Source organism: Dendrobates tinctorius, unplaced genomic scaffold (assembly GCF_039654945.1).
Source record: "Dendrobates tinctorius isolate UK_male_01 unplaced genomic scaffold, ASM3965494v1 ptg000018l, whole genome shotgun sequence".
In the NCBI taxonomy this organism is placed as follows: Eukaryota; Metazoa; Chordata; class Amphibia; order Anura; family Dendrobatidae; genus Dendrobates; species Dendrobates tinctorius.
Window position 1 is genome coordinate 8235594 of NW_027361686.1, and position 17845 is coordinate 8253438.

The 17845-nt window shown below is 41.9% G+C and overlaps 1 protein-coding gene across 4 annotated transcripts in view; it reads left to right on the top strand.

Annotated features, from left to right (window-relative positions):
- NECTIN1 (nectin cell adhesion molecule 1) overlaps nt 1-17845 on the top strand; it is a 542625-nt gene that overhangs the window by 80674 nt on the left and 444106 nt on the right. The window contains exon 2 of one of the 4 annotated variants that reach the window (XM_073566434.1): nt 9785-9911. The exons of the other annotated variants lie outside the window; for them this stretch is intronic. The gene's annotated coding sequence lies outside the window, so the exon portion shown is untranslated. The remainder of the gene's footprint in view (nt 1-9784; nt 9912-17845) is intronic. 4 annotated transcript variants of the gene reach the window in all.

A 17845-nucleotide genomic window follows, 5' to 3' on the forward strand; every position in this document is an offset into this window, starting at 1 on the left:
GAAGACCAATTTCAAAAAGTGGGTGGGAAAAGACCAATTACGGGAAGTGGGTGTGTGAGAAGCCCAATTCCAGGAAGTGGGGGCAGGGCAAAACCAATTACAGGTAGTAGGAGTAAGGTTTTTCTCTTTGCTTCTGTCCCTTCAGTCAAATGCATCCAGTCATACTGTAGCTGAGAGGCTGGCTTTGAATTTGAAGCAGATAAGCCATTGGATAATGACCACAGGAATGCATGCTGGGAAGTGAAACAAAGGAAGTTCCATCACCCATGGTACTGGCAGAATGCTGTGCTATCCACTAAAAAAGAGAGGATAACAAGTTAAAGACCTTGGGAATCAGATCAGTTCCTTGATAAATTAGATGAGCATTTGTCTCAAAAGCAGTTTTAACTTGTGTGAGATGGGAGCAGCAAGACCATGCTTTACTACAGGTTTTGTGTGAAAAGGTTTGGTTCACTTAATGTTACAAATTTATCAATCACAATCATTAAAACACAAAACAGATGTGAGATTAAACACTATTGAGGAAAGTTTGCGGTCCCGCCCTAGGGTGGGAGCACAAAGGACTAAGCCAGACAATTAGATTTATGCTTTTCAATAACATGCAATTCAATTAACTGTTTCATGTCTTTGATCTAACTAGATAAGTATTGAGATTTAAAAGAATCAAAATTTTCTTGAATACATTTTGAAACTATATGAAAATCTCTAAATTTGTTAAAGATTCATCCAAGTGCACGGATACTTTGAAGCTTTCTTATGTTGCATTCTCCTGGTCTGCCCCAACACAAGCATTATTACCAGGGCTTTTATATCCGCCCAAGGCTTAAAGTGAATCTTTCATCAGATTTTAAAATACAAACTGAATTAATTATCAATTAGATCTCTTAGACCTGATGAGGTTGGTATACTTCCTTTGAAAAAAATAAGTTAGAATTGCTAGATAATCCTGTTTGAATCTGTCTCTCCCCACATAGCTTGTTTGGTCGCTCCTCAGTGTCCCTCCTTCCTGCTGCTACTTAAATATATCAATGCTCAGTACAAGCTGCAGCTGTCAAGCAGGGTGGGTGGAAAAAGAATACACTTGGACTCATGAGTACAGCAACCTCATGAGGTCTAAGACATCTATCCACTCTTAAGATGGGTTTTAAAATAAAATCATAATTAAGAATTACAGTAGTTTATTTAGGACCTGAAGATTGGATGAATGCTGCTTATAAGCATTTTTATTTTTACCATTTTGCAATACATGTGAAATTTTTATTGAATTTTTGGGGTAAGTGTGGCAAATAGAAAATGCCAAGTTTAGCTTTTTGTTTGTTTTTCCCTTTTACTCATTTAATATACAGGTTAAACAGTTTTACGTTTTGATATATCTGAATTTTGGGTGAATATTTAATTTTTACTTTTTTAATTTCTTTATTTTTGAGGGGAAAAAGGTGGGTAATTTAAACTTTTTCATATACGGTAGTTTTATATATTTTTTTATTTTGACCTCATTTTAAGTGCCTCTTGGGGACGTGAACTTTCCATCATTCAATCATTTGTACGGTATACTGCAATACTACATTAGTTGCTGTTGGCCTATGAAGCTCAGTCTGTAGTTGAGCTTCACTGGAGGTCTAAGATGACCGTTCCGGAAGTCTTCGGTAGTCCCCAGCTACAGTGCTAGCCCATCACTTTTTAAATGCTGCTTTAGTACGCTCCAGCCCCTGTAGTTACAGGTAGGCCCAGGTTGGTAACATAGCTGGCATCTGTCGTGTATGAAGAAGGCTTAGCTCCAGAGCTAGCTTCACATGTCACTAAGAGGTGAAAATATTACAACGATGGCCATTCATTAGCAAGTACTGCTACTTTTTCCATTTAGTGGCCACCAAAGGGTAAATGAGGTTTTTGCAATTTGCCAGAGGCCTGGGCAGATGAACCTAATTTGATCAGCTGATAGGCAGCATTAAATTTCATTGTGATGAGAAAATTTGAGGGAATCTGTCAGAACTAATCCCCCCCACACTCCCAAACTGTTTATATGGTCATGTCACTCTCTAAAAGATAAGGCAATTCACACCTTTACTCATACAATCTGTTGTCACTGTTTTAGTGTATATTAAAATGAGGCTTAAGTGCTCTGGAAGTTCCAAAGCACTTCTCAAGCTTCTGCTTCACTGGCTCTATTCTTCGTCCAGCTCCACCTTTCTTGACACTTTCCTACACAGCTGTCGGTCAAGCAAGGATGGAGGGAGCTGGTCGGAGAATAGACTTAAAGGGGTATTCCCATCTCCAAAATCCTAGGTGTAATAATAATATTAGGAATTATCTTCAATTAGAAATGTAGTATAGTTTTCCTTAATTGCTGTCTTTCCTCATGTGCAGGCATTGCAGTAGATTAGGTATCCATGGTTGCAACCACTAATATAGTGACAGTTAGCTAGTTGCTAGTGGTCATAACCATGGATACCTCAGGTCCTGCAATGCCTGAACATGAGGAAAAGGACAGCGAATCAGAAAAACTATACTACATTTCTGCATTGGAAGTATTTGCTATTATAATATTACACCTACTCCATGTTGTTGTAGGATATTGTAGATGGGAATACACCTTTAAGGAGGCAGATGCTTGCGAAGTGCTTTGTCACACCCAGAGTATTTAAGCCTAATTTGCAAATGAATTGAAACATGACCATGTGCCCAACAGAGAGTATGAGTCTAAAACTAGGCCCAGTGAAAACTACACATTTTTATAAATAGTAATATGAAAAAAATACATTTATCAAAGATTTTGCAAAAAACATTTAGCATAAAAACCTGATTTAAATGGGTACTCTCAAGTTTGACGTTATCCTTTATCCTTGAGATAGAGAACCTCCACTGGGGTCCCATCTGACCACTGGGACCCCCACCAATCCCGAGAACCAGGTGTGTGAATGGAGCGCTGGTCGATTATGCAAACTACTTCTCCATTCATTCTTAATGAGTTCACCTGGTCTTCAGCACTCCATTAAGGGTGAATGAGGCAGCAATGCACATGATTGACCTCCACTCCATTACACGGGGCTCTTCAGATCCCTGGTTGACGGAATAGTTAGGGTCTGAGTAGTCCGGACTTCACCAATTGGGAAGTCCTCCTTGATCCTATTCCTAACTTCCAAACTTGAGAATATCCCTTTAAAAAGAACCTGTCAGCCCGATTTAGTAAAGTGAAGTAAAGACAAGGCTGTAATGGCCCTATAATACTGCTTACATTGATACCTTGGGTGAAGAAATCCGCTTTGTTGTTCTTTAATCACCATTTGAAGTTTTCTTCTATTTAGATTTCGGTGCACAGGGGCCGGACTGTGCACGGGGTCTTCCCCTCCCTTACTGTGATTATTGGGCCCCTCTGCTGCATCCGGTCTGTGAATGACCTGCCTTTTCTTTGTGAAGTCTCAGCAGCTATCTGAATTCAAAGCCCCGGAGTATGGCATATGAGCCGGGGAATCATAGGCTGGATGCAAGGAAAGGTGTCGGGGAATCACAGGGAGCAGAAGACACCCCGTGCATAGTCCGGCCCCTGTGCACAGAAATCTAATCGGTAGAAAACTTCAGATAGTGATTACCAAAGAACCACAAAACAGATTTCTTCGCCAAAGGTAACGATTTAATCTGTATTACGGCGCCATTACAGCCATGTCTGTACTTTACAAAATCCTGCTGACAGGTTCTCTTTAAACAGTAAGTCATTTTCTGATAACATATTACCTTCAATGGAGCAAAACATGGCACAATAGATCCTAATAGATTTCAGTAATGCAATAGGATTAATAATTGCTTTTTGCTTTTCTACAATCCCAGTCTGTCTGGACTTCCCAAAACCTTGAGAACCTGATGTACCGGAGGCTAACTGAAGCCAGCTGCTTCAATTTGTAATCAGAAAAAAATCTCATTACAATAAAAATGGGCATTAATGAAAATGTTTTGCCGTAAAAATGACAGAACAGAATAACAGTGCTTAATGTGGACAGACTTAGTCATCTGTGCGCTGTGCACTTAGAGCAATTTCTTCAGGGTGGAGATGTTGCAGGCCTCTGCTGCAGACGGATGTTTATACATGCACATTTCTGCAGTGGTTCTAGGACGAGCCGTGTACAGAGAAGTTTATGCATGATCTGTACAATGAGGGTTTCTGCTTCTAAACTATAAAAATATTACAAACCATAAAACTATAGCTACTGGGTAATTCTATTCTCTGTGCTATACACATTTTTGCTCGTGGTGGCTGTTGGCAGCTCTAGTTTCTAAAATCAAGTGTAATCTCTGATTACCCATAGAGTCTAATGTACCCAACTAAATATCACCCATGTAGTATAAAGCTGATCACATCTCTTGACGTGTCTGAATGTTCCTGTTTGAATAGCATTTCTGGAGGATCTTTTCTTACACCTCTGTGTCGTGTCGTTCCTCTTCTATTCCTACTAGACGTGTGATTATATGGGCCGGGGAGTGTTGCCAGTTGGGGAGTGCGTTGTCACTGCAGACTCTGCAGGAGGAGTAACTGAGGAGTAGTAGAATGTAAAGTTATGAGAAACGATGCTCCAGAATTGATTCTTCATAGGGAATACAAGTATTTACTGAGAGATAACAGCCTCCCTTTAAATGAGTTGTTACATTTTCTGAAGCGGGAGTGCAAGGCTTTCCGGCTCCCCGTTTCCGCGCCAACTTTGTTGACAGATCGGACAAGTGGCATCATTTCACCAACGGACCAAATTATGGGCTTTCTGATGCTGCAAGCAGAGGCAGCTGTGACTCGGAGAAGTGCAGAGCCACTGATACTGCCGGTATCCAAAGATCTGGCAAGCTTCAGAGCAGCACTTACAAGTTCTTTAAAATTAAGCTTGTAAGTGCTATGCTCTCTTCCTAGGAGATTGTCCACTACTAATAAACGGCAGAGGTGACTGGTTACCTTGGTAGCAATGGCTAAACAGTAGGGTTAAAAATTCCTACATTCTTGAGAGCAGAGAGCATTTTTGTAAATCAGTAAATTGCAACGTTGTTTGTCTTTACAAGCACTTTAACCATTTATAATTATAAGAATAACCCAATATATAGTGCCTTTATTTTTTAATTGAAACAAAGCTCCCCCTCCAATTGCTGCTGCTCCACTGTTTCTGGAACAGTTTTTCTTTTTTTTATACTCCCCTCTGTTCCAAAGTTATGGTCCCTGGAAATAAAGGTGCTAATTTTCCTTTCAATGAACTGGGTATATACCTCAGAACTCCTCTGTGGGCATTTGCTTTTTCTCCTAGCCAATCAAAACATGACCACGCCCACAGAGACATTCTGTGGTATACGCCCAGTTGATGGGGAGAAGTTACATCTTTATTCCCTGGGACATAATTTTGGAATGGAGGGGCACAGAAGAAAAAGAAAAACTGCTCCAGAATCAGTGGAGCAACATCAATCAGAAGTGCTGCTCAGTTTAAAACATAAAATCCAATGAAAGGTCCCCTTTAAGCCACGTTTTATCTTGATACAAGCAACAGTGGGAATATACAGTATATACTGTATATTTGTATATCTGATTTGTAGGAATAGAGCAATACGATTGTAACTATTTAATCTTATTGAGAGACTACTTCTGACTCGCGGTCACGGTGTAAACGGCACCTGCTGGTCAGAAGAGGAAATGCTGCAGGCAAACAATAGTCGCATAGTAGGAGCCACCGTCCAGCTCCCTCACTTGAAGGTCTTGGGGCGGAGAGATGCCAATGAGTGTAGTGAAGAGATGATGCCAATGTGCATTGCAGGTTTCTGTATGGGGGTGTTTTCAGTGCAGATGATGCCTCACACAGCGCTTTGTTCTCTATTGTTCTGTCTTTACTGAGCACGGTAACAAGGCTTTGTTCTTTGCTCTTTAATGCAGGTTGTATATTCAGGGAACGCGCTTTTACAGTGTTGTGTTCTCTAGGGCTTTATGTACGGGGTGCAGTCTCTCGGCCATGTGTTTTCCCTTTGTTCTCTGGTGTTGTCAGACAAGGCTCTGTGGTCACAGAACACGCACGGTATTACTATCTGGCAGTCACATCCCAGTCACTGCTCTGCTTTTACAGAGGTAGATGCTGATTACTACTGGCCAGTACACGAGAGATGTCAGGTCATGGTTTGCCCGGGTCATTCATCTTATGCTTGTGATAAGTTACTCTAGTAGTAAAAGACGCTTGTGTAAATGGGTCACTCAGATAATTAATCTGATTTTTTTACATTCAGTCTTCGTTCAGTCATCCTGACATAGGGATATTATATCACTTCATCTCTATTATTTCAATTCCAGGCCGCTTAGCTTGTAGTTACAGATGCAGCACTGCTTAGTGAAGAGACTCTTGTTCTTTATGGCCTCACAAAATGCGATGCACTCAAACAATTTCCTATTTGTGAGGAATCTCTACTCAACCTGATCAAAAGAAAATTAAAATAAGCATACTGGACTGGCACTATACCTCCGCTCTGAGCACTGTGTCCCCCGGCTATCTTGTGACAATTTTTTTAGCCACATCAGTGCTGCAGCCCACCCGCAGCACACACGTGACACAATCAGCGGCCACTGATGGACTGCAGCGCTGATATGGCAGAAACAGTCAACAAATACTGCAGCCGCAGATCTGATGTGACATAAGTATTCAACAGACACTGATGGGCTGCAACTCTGAGGTGACATACGCGTAAATAATCAGCAACAAATAAAGTAGCACTCTGCAGTGCTTTAGCATGAAAACATGAAATATATGCAATATGAATTGCTTTACTGCACTAGAAAATCTTAAAAATTGAGAATACTTAGCGTATAAATTGGCCAATTCATGTGTACCCGGCAGCCACGATAAGATGATTCACATTAGGTAGGTTCCCAGCAACAAGAATCGCCTTAGCTGGCTGTTGGGTACACATGAATTGGCCAATTTATTCTCTAAGTATTCTCAATTTTTCCTATTTTCTAGAGCAGTAATGCAATTCATATATCATATATTTCATGTTTTCATGCTATTGCGCTGCAGAGCGCTACTTTATTTGTTGGTTAGATATGTATGGAAATGGCTACTCTTAGTATGCACCTGTACACACCTGATTTATGTTTAGGAAGTGATGGTCAGTCTTTTGAAATAAACAGCCACTAATGAGCTGCAGCTCTGACGTGACAAATAATCAGCAGACACTGATGGGCTGCAGCTCTGACGTAACAAATAATCAGCAGACTCTGATGGACTGCAGTGCTGATGTGAAATCAACATTATCAAAAATTTGTCTGATGACTGTGCTCAGAGCAGAGTAGTGGTGCTGGTCAAGGAGATACACATGCTAATTTCATTATTTTACTTGGTGCCTTAGGGACAGTGAAAAGGGCTTATAAAGTAATGGACAACTCCTTTAAGTCCCCATACCCTTGGAATAAAAGTCAGCCAAAGGCACCGATTTTGGTGAATCCGGCCAATTGTCTAAAATTTATGGGAGCCTCCCGACTCCTACTGACAGATGACGTTGGAGGAGAGAAGGATCAGGCAAAATACATATTAATGCCAGATCCTCTTCTGCTCCCAGAGATAAGCGGCCACCGCTGGAGGGTGGTAGCGACTTATTCGACTCTCCATTAAAGCACACACGCTTGGCCTAGAGTGCATGCATCTGCAGGAGTTGGGAGACACGTCTATGTGTGGTGTAGCGGCACTGCGACTCTCGTCCCAGGGCAGTGTTTTAACATCTCATTGCAATGTGCTGTTTTATTATTTTAGTCTTTCCTTAAATCTATTACTTTGTAAATTCCATCCCCCAGTACTCCGCTGTCCTGCCAGATGTAATGCCAAGGTAATGTGTGATCCCGGAAGATTATTCATTTCTTCAGGACATTTTCTCCTAGTCATTGTGGGAGATCTATAGCACATGGAGAGGAAGTTTATTAATTTTGCATATCAGAGTCATGTATTTTTTTATAGAATATGCGAGATAAGTGGATATAAATGAATGATACTGAGAAGGGTTAAACAACTAGATCCTACTGTTCTAGCTAATGGTCAAGCCTAGAGATAAATGGCCTGCACACTGTGCAGCATTACAGCCTGTCTGCACGGATGGTTAAAGATGGCCACATGCTCGGCACCGCAGGGGATCTTCCTCTTGCCCAGTAGTGATCTTCTCTCATTACATACACCGTGGTATAGTAGTTTATGCTTTACTTCAGACAGAACATTTGATGTCCTAGTTTTGATAGCAATGTCCATATTTCAATCATTTAACTTCTTAATTAATGCAGAATATTGTTTTTAAACCTGGCGTGGGAATCGGCTGCTCGTCCCAGATCTGATCTCAGAAACCATCTGTTATCGCTAAAGGAAGATGTGCTGCAGTTTTATGTGAAGCATTGGTGGACATACCGCCGGTTCAACCGGAGTGGCTGCATCGGGGCCCAAAGGTTCTAGGGGGCCCCTGCAGGGCGCCTAAAAATGAGAGCAATCTGGCCTGTTTCTCCGGGCCCGAGGTTCCGGGGGGCCCCTGGCCAGATTGCCCTAATGTGCCGGCCGGCAGGGAGCGATCCCAGCAGCTCCGCTGCCTACAAGAGAAAATAGCGGGTCTGCAGGGATCTGTCCTGCTTCCTGCCGGCCCCTGCACTTCCTGTCTCTGACACAGACAGCAGCATCGCTGGATGATGTCATAATTCTGCAGCCACTGTGCCAGAGAGATGAAGCAGCAGGCGACTGTGATGGTGCGTACAGGTGAGAGGTGCTGTTTGCGTGTGTTTTTTGTATGTACGTGTGTTGTGTGTGTGTCTGTGTGCGTGCATGCATAGTGCTGTAGGGGAATGTGCAGAGAGGTGAATGGTGCTGTGTGTGTCTGTGTGTGTAGGTGGAAGAGGAGCCCATAATGGGGGTGATGGGGAGAAGACAATGATGGGGGTGATGGGGTGAATGCAATAATGGGGGTAATGGGGAGAAGGCAATGATGGGTAGAAGGCAATAATGGGGTGATGGAGAAGGCAATGATGGGGTTGATGGGGAGAAGGCAATGATAAGGTGATGGAGAAGGCAATGATGGGGAAGGTGGTGGAGGAGGAGGTGATGGAAGTGGTGGAATGGGCAATGATGGGAGTGGGGGAGAAGGAAATGATGGAGGTAGTGGAAAAGACTGATGGGAATGGTGGGTAAGGAGGCAATGATGGGGGTGGTGGAGGAGAAGACAATGATAGAGGTGGTGGAAAGGGTAATGATGGGGTGGTGGGGGAGAAGGAAATGATGGAGGTGGTGGAATGGGCAATGATGGGGTGGCAGGGGAGAAACCAATGATAGTGGTGGGGGAGAAGGCAAGGATGGAGGTGGTGAAGAGGGCAATGATGGGGTGGGGGAGAGGACAATAATAGGATGTGGGGGAGGAGGACAATGAGGGGTGTGGGGGATTGAGATGGGTGGAAGGTGGACTTATAATGGATTTAGGAACAGGGGGAAGTGGAGGAAGACATTATTATTGCTTATTATGTCTAACACAGTCCCTTAGTATATAGTGTACGTACTTATTATGTATAACACAGTCCCTTAGCATATAGTGTACTCACTAATTCTGTATAACACCATCCTTAGTTACATAGTTTCCTCTTTTATCTTATAACACCGTCCCTTATTACATACCATCCTCTCTAGTTATATAGGGTGTCGTCCCTTTTTATATAGCTTCCTCTGCTGTTATGTACAGTGCTTTCTCTTACGTAGTGAATTCTTGTTAGTTTTGTTATTCACAGCGCCCTCTCTTATTACATAATCCCTTCTCTTTTTAGATATAAAATGACTGCTGATGGAGGAGCCGGTGACCAGACAACCAGTCCATCAGCTCCTTCATTAGAAAGGAAGCTTTCCTAGGCTCCATTAGCCATCATTGCATTATACAGCTAACAAGACAGGACGGTATGTAATAAAAAACAGGGCTCTTTATAATCCAGTATGTAAGGGACGGTACTCTATATAACAAGAGGGCACTGTATAAGGGACAGCAATATACATAATAAAGGAAACTGATATATATTTACATGTATGTGTGTGTGGCTATATATATATATATATATATATATATATATATATATATATATATATATATATATACTGTGTATATATATACTGTGTATATATATATATATATATATATATACACTCACTGGCCACTTTATTAGGTACACCTGTCCAACTGTGTGTTAAGACTTAATTTCTAATCAGCCAATCACATGGCGGCAACTCAGTGCATTTAGGCATGTAGACATGGTCAAGACAATCTCCTGCAGTTCAAACCGAGCATCAGTATGGGGAAGAAAGGTGATTTGAGTGCCTTTGAACGTGGCATGATTGTTGGTGCCAGAAGGGCTGGTCTGAGTATTTCAGAAACTGCTGATCTACTGGGATTTTCACGCACAACCATCTCTAGGGTTTACAGAGAATGGTCCGAAAAAGAAAAAAAATCCAGTGAGCGGCAGTTCTGTGGCCGGAAATGCCTTGTTGATGCCAGAGGTCAGAGGAGAATGGGCATACTGGTTCGAGCTGATAGAAAGGCAACAGTGACTCAAATTGCCACCCGTTACAACCAAGGTAGGCAGAAGAGCATCTCTGAACGCACAGTGCTTCGAACTTTGAGGCAGATGGGCTACAGCAGCAGAAGACCACACTGGGTACCACTCCTCTCAGCTAAGAACAGGAAACTGAGGCTACAATTTGCACAAGCTCATCGAAATTGGACAGTAGAAGATTGGAAAAACGTTGCCTGGTCTGATGAGTCTCGATTTCTGCTGCGACATTCGGATGGTAGGGTCAGAATTTGGCGTAAACAACATGAAAGCATGGATCCATCCAGCCTTGTATCAACGGTTCAGGCTGGTGGTGGTGGTGTCATGGTGTGGGGAATTTTTTCTTGGCACTCTTTGGGCCCCTTGGTACCAATTGAGCATCGTTGCAACGCCACAGCCTACCTGAGTATTGTTGCTGACCATGTCCATCCCTTTATGACCACAATGTACCCAACATCTGATGGCTACTTTCAGCAGGATAATGCGCCATGTCATAAAGCTCGAATCATCTCAGATTGGTTTCTTGAACATGACAATGAGTTCACTGTACTCAAATGGCCTCCTCAGTCACCAGATCTCAATCCAATAGAGCATCTTTGGGATGTGGTGGAACGGGAGATTCGCATCAGGGATGTGCAGCCGACAAATCTGCGCCAACTGTGTGATGCCATCATGTCAATATGGTCCAAAATCTCTGAGGAATGCTTCCAGCACCTTGTTGAATCTCTGCCACGAAGAATTGAGGCAGTTCTGAAGGCAAAAGGGGGTCCAACCCGTTACTAGCATGGTGTACCTAATAAAGTGGCCAGTGAGTGTATGTAGCTTTGTCACCATAAAAGGAAGGGAGCTCACACATTTCTTGCACAGGGGCCCCAAGCTGTCAGTGTCCGCCCCTGACATGAAGGCCACGCAAGTAAGAGCCATGTATTTGGTAAGTTGGCAGGGGGGATCCTACAGGGTGACCATGGTCCGTGAATCAGAGACTGGACGCATGTCTGTTCACCCAAGCCCAGTAGCCTCATAGGCATATATGGGGCTGTTAATTTCGTGTCGGGAGACCCATGGGCAGTCCATGCATCATGGCTCACAGACCACAACACTCAGTGTGAGTCTGGCTTTATAGACTGGGCAATGAGTACGGCGCCCCCACCTATAATTCCTTTATGCACTAATATATCATATATATTGGGGTTCTTTTAAAGATGTTTTCCAATAAAATGATATTTTTAAGGTCACAGATTGCCTAAAATACGAACTTCATAAATCCCCATTTCCTGCTGGTTATTACTTCCTGGGTCTCACGCACAGTGTAGGAAAGACTAAGTACAACACAAAGGGATAAGAGGAAGAACACTAGGGCAAGGGGGAATGGAGATCCCTAGGCAGATATAAAGTCAGCATGTCTCCCGTAAACGTTCCTATATAGGTTCTGCACCTATCGTCGAGCAGGAACCTAATCCCTGCCTTACCTTGGTGATAAGCCCTGTATAGGGAAGGACAGGATATGCACTAGTCAATCCCCACTACCACTAAAGACAGCTGGGGTTGACAAACAAGGGGAACACTTATCTTGAGAAGACTCAGAGTTGTAACACAGACATCCTCCAGCAACACCAAAGAGGAAGATGGCCAACTGCTATAGCTCCAAGCCTGAACAGGGGGAAATGGAAATATCACCAGCAACTCCCAGCAGCTGGCTGGGAATCTATAAACACCTAGGTCCATGTGTGTCAATTAAAGCCGGAGAAAGATTGTCACTGGGTCAAAGAGTCAGAAGGGTTAAGAAGGTGTCTGCAAAGCAAAACGCAGAGACCTTCTGCAGCCAGATGCAGTGCGACTGCTTGCAGCCTCTGACACACGTGTTACACTGGGCCAATCACAGTCTGAGGCTGAACACCACTGCTGTCAGTCATTGCTTGGGTGGGCATTTATGTCCATTTCCTCTGTGTCTAGAAGGGACCAGAAAGTACTGACCTTAAGGGACCAGGTAAGCATTGGAACAAGAGCTGTGGTGGATTGGTGAGGGTGATTAGTTAATTTTTTTAGCAAAGGAAAACTGGGGAGAAAAAGCACAAATAGGGTTTTTTTTCTAATATAATTGTGCACTAAGAAGATGAGTCCTTACCCACCTGATAGTTCTGCATTTGCAACAATCTTTAGACATATACCAGCTGCTACAACCCACGGGTCATCGGACCAAACAATGAGCTGGTGGAAATCAGTCTGTCTGTGGTTGTATCTTGAGGAAGAAGTTGGATAACTTCGAAATGTGCAGATATTATAACCTCAATAAAAAACGCACTTTATTCATCTCCATCTCTCGAGTCATCCATGGGATTCTACCAGCAGAACAGGAAAAAAAATTGATTTCAACACAGCAATATAATTTTTTTTTGCAGTTAGAGCCTGTTGAAAAAATTATTTTTGGTCTTCGAGGAAAAAAATGTCTGTGCACACCAGTCATGATGAACGGGAGCGCTGGAGTATGGTGCAGCCAACTCATGAAGAGGCCCACGTCATAACTTAGGCCCACCACCATAAATGGGGATCGCCTCCGCCAGATGTGTTACTCCTGTCAACATTTCCATAAATGGGCGAGCTAACCACACCCCATCTTACCCATGTCTCACCCATTTGGGGGATTAGGCTTAAAAATGCCAAAAGTTGCAAGATGTTTATGCAACTTCAAGTTTTACAAAAAATTGAGACATTTGATGGTGTTTTATGCCAAAAGACTAGCAAATACAAATTCACAACTATAGGAATTTGTGGGTATTACCTGTATCCGGAGGGAAAAGCAATATTTAATCTCACACTCTTCTTACCAATTGCGACTTCCGTTCAAGCGGCAGTGATCGTACATTGCACAAAGCTGTCCATTAATCTACCGCTTCCTTATATAATGCAAATCGCTAGATATTACTAAGGTTTTATTGCTCGACTTAAAGGTACACCAACCAAAATGATCAGTTCTGGTGACACTGTCCTCGCCTGTTAGTCTATTGCAGTAACTGCGGATGGAATCTGTGACAATATATATATATATATATATATATATATATATATATATATATATATATATATATTGTGATAAAACACTCCAGGATCGGCTTTGCTGGGGTCAAAGCTCACGTGCGTTCAGCATGAAACTCAGGCGCAGAGCTGGGATTCGGGTATAACTGACACTGGGTCAGGTTTATTAAAGGTGAAAGCAATGCATAAAAGAAATAAAACATAAAACAAATCCTTGCCTGTCCGGCACTAACTAAACAAAGTACAACCTAACTACCAACTGGCGGGCTTCTCCCGTCCAGCCAAACCACAGTTGCAGTGGGCACTGCTTCCACTCACGTGTGTCTCTCACACAGACAAGCTCTCTGTGTTCCCAGGCTGAGACACTCACACAACCACCTGGCATCCTTTTATATCCGCCTCCCATTATCCATTAGTAAGCAGGTGCGATACTGACCAGACTAGGCCACATAGGAAAGGAATCTGGGCGAGATATACCTGCCCTCATCCACTATTCCCACATGATTCTCACAATATATATAATTTTTTTTTTTAAATGGTAAGATAATGTGGCTATTTACTGCAGGACTAATAGTAACAAGGTATATATAGTGTTTATACATTAATAACATCAATAATAGTAATTCATACAATTTCTATTATCGTGCACATACAAAGTTTTCTGATTTGGGACTTACAGTGCCTTGCAAAAGTATTCGGCCTCCTGGAACTTTTCATCCTTTTCCCGCATATCATGCTTCAAACATAAAGATATCAAATGTAAATTTTTGGTGAAGAATCAACAAGTGGGACACAATTGTGAAGTTGAACGAAATTTATTGGTTATTTTAAATTTTTGTGAAAATTCAAAAACTGGAAAGTGGGGCGTGCAATATTATTCGGCCCCTTTAACTTAATACTTTGATACTTTGTTGCGCCACGTTTTGCTGCGATTGCAGCTGCAAGTCGCTTGGGGGATGTCTCTATCAGTTTTGTACATAGAGAGACTGAAATTCTTACCCATTCTTCCTTGGCAAACAGCTTGAGCTCAGTGAGGTTTGATGGAGATCGTTTGTGAACAACAGATTTCAGCTCTTTCCACAGATTCTCGATTGGATTCAGGTCTGGACTTTGACTTGGCCATTCTAACACCTGGATACGTTTATTTGTGAACCATTCCATTGTAGATTTTACTTTATGTTTGAGATCACTGTCTTGTTGAAAGACAAATCTCCGTCCCAGTCTCATGTCTTTTGCAGACTCCAACAGGTTCTCTTGAAGAATGGTCCTATATTTGGCTCCATCCATCTCCCCATCAATTTTAACCATCTTCCCTGCCCCTGCTAAAGTAAAGCAGGCCCAAACCATGATGCTGCCACCACCATGTTTGACAGTGGGGATGGTGTGTTCAGGTTGATGATCTGTGTTGCATTTACACCAAACATATCGTTTGACATTGTTGCCAAAAAGTTCGATTTTGGTTTCATCAGACCAGAGCACCTTCTTCCACGTTTGGTGTGTCTCCCAGGTGGCTTGTTGCAAACTTTAAAGAACACTTTTTATGGATATCTTTGAGAAATGGCTTTCTTATTGCCACTCTTCCATAAAGGCCAGATTTGTGCAGTATATGACTGATTGTTGTCCTATGGACAGACTGTCCCACCTCAGCTGTAGATCTCTACAGTTCATCCAGAGTGATCATGGGCCTCTTGGCTGCATCTCTGATCAGTCTTCTCCTTGCTTGAGATGAAAGTTTATTGGGACAGCCGGCTCTTTGTAGATTTGCAGTGGTATGATACTCCTTCCATTTCAATATGATCGCTTGCACAGTGCTCCTTGGGATGTTTAAATTTTTGGAAATAATTTTGTATCCTAATCCGGCTTTAAACTTCTTCACAACAGTATCATGGACCTGCCTGTTGTGTTCCTTGGTCTTCATGATACTCTCTATGCATCAAACAGAACTCTGAGACTCTCACAGAGCAGGTGCATTTATATGGAGACTTGATTACACACAGTCGGATTATATTTATCATCATTAGTCATTTAGGAGAACATTGGATCATTCAGAGATCCACAATGAACTTCTGGGGAGAGTTTGCTGCACTGAAAGTAAAGGGGCCGAATAATATTGCATGCCCCACTTTTCAGTTTTTGAATTTCCACAAAAATGTAAAATAACCAGTAAATTTCGTTCAACTTCACAATTGTGTCCCACTTGCTGTTGATTCTTCACCAAAAAATTTACATTTGGTATCTTTATGTTTGAAGCATGTTATGTGGGAAAAGGTTAAAAAGTTCCAGGGGGCCGAATACTTTTGCAAGGCACTGTATATTCTTTGCATATAGATAAACATTTATTGAGAGTAGCTTTGAGCTCTCACGCTTTACTACCCTTTAATTAAATATAACGTGATAGTTGCGCCTTTGCTTAGTGATTTGTTGTGGAATTTATCTAGAGATTTTTTTTCGCTCTGTGATTTTTCACTTACTTGTGTTATGTTGAATTAGCATTGCTTAACTAGGAGGAGTGTACAGTGAATCTGAAATAAAAGTGTCTACTCATACCAGTGAAGAAAGATATTCAGAATTGAGAGTCCTCAGTGGTTGATACCTTTTAATGGCTAACTGAAAAGATGGTAACACATTGCAAGCTGTCGAGACTACTCAGGTCTCTTCATCAGGCACTGACTAATACAACATCTGAAGAATCACATAATTATACACAAGACAGCACAGAAATAACGCAATAGATAAGACAAGTGACGCGAAGCAGAAATATCATTGTGGGAGAGGGAGAAACATAAATATTGGACCAGTTCATAGATAAGGAGTCTGGATGTTTTATTGTCCTCTGATTGGGGTCTCCTAATGTGTTGTGATGCCCCCACAAGGTCTTAGGAGCAAATTCCTTAATTGATGTAAAAAGACGCATGGATTAATTACCATGGGACTGGAGCCTGTATTTTGCAGACTGTACTATGTCCTATCAGCATTTGTAGATATTTGCCTTTATTTCTTGCCTTCTGTGTGTTAATCAGCGATCAGTGGTATTGCACATTTTACATTACATCTTATTGCATTTATTGGCTAGTTTGTTGCCAGCTGCTTTTCCTTTAAGACTTCATTCACATGGCCGCATTAAGGGTCCATGTGCGAGACGTGTGCTATGTGCTAAAAGCGGGATCTGATCCCAAGAGAACAACCTCTGTTCAGACTTGCTCTATTTTTTGGCGTATAGAGTACAGGCCATTTATGCTGCCAGGTGAATGAGGGCAAACTTTAATGTAGGTGGAGATGAAACAATTTGTACCAAGTCACATCTTAAAGCAGACCCTTAACCCATTTGAGCCTGTCAAACCGGTCAAATCATTTTTTTTATTTATCTTCTCCATTGTGAAATTTACATATTCTGATTTACTCTTCAGCAAAGGAGATAACAGAGATATGTCTACGGGGGTGCTGACTTTTTCCCCTGCATGAAGCTGACCAGTCATATGCACACTGTGTTTTCCAGAGGGGAAAAAGAACACTCCCCAGAAAATATCAGATCCGGTTTTCTCAGTGTCAGACACTGCTTTTTATCAATTTCCAAATTTTCCTATTGGATAAATAATGATTCTTCCACCAACTGATGGATGTATAAATTGCAGCCTTTATTAAATTGATTAAAAACCTTCTATTTCTATATAGACTAATGAAAAATTAGCAAATTTATTAAACCTCTATTGATAGAGAAAGCCAGTAACAAATGATATACAGTTGTGGCCAGAAGTATTGACACCCCTGCAATTCTGTCAGATAATACTCAGTTTCTTCCTGAAAATGATGGCAAACACAAATTCTTTGGTATTATTATCTTCATTTAATTTGTCTTAAATGAAAAAATACGAAAGAGAATGAAGCAAAAAGCAAAACATTGATCATTTCACACAAAACTCCAAAAATGGGCCAGACAAAAGTATTGGCACCCTCAGCCTAATACTTGGTTGCACAACCTTTAGCCAAAATAACTGTGACTAACCGCTTCCGGTAACCATCAATGAGTTTCTTACAATGCTCTGCTGGAATTTTAGACCATTCTTCTTTGGCAAACTGCTCCAGGTCCCTGATATTTGAAGGGTGCCTTGTCCAAACTGCCATTTTTAGATCTCTCTACAGGTGTTCTATGGGATTCAGGTCTGGACTCATTGCTGGCCACCTTAGAAGTCTCCAGTGCTTTCTCTCAAACCATTTTCTAGTGCTTTTTGAAGTGTGTTTGGGGTCATTGTCCTG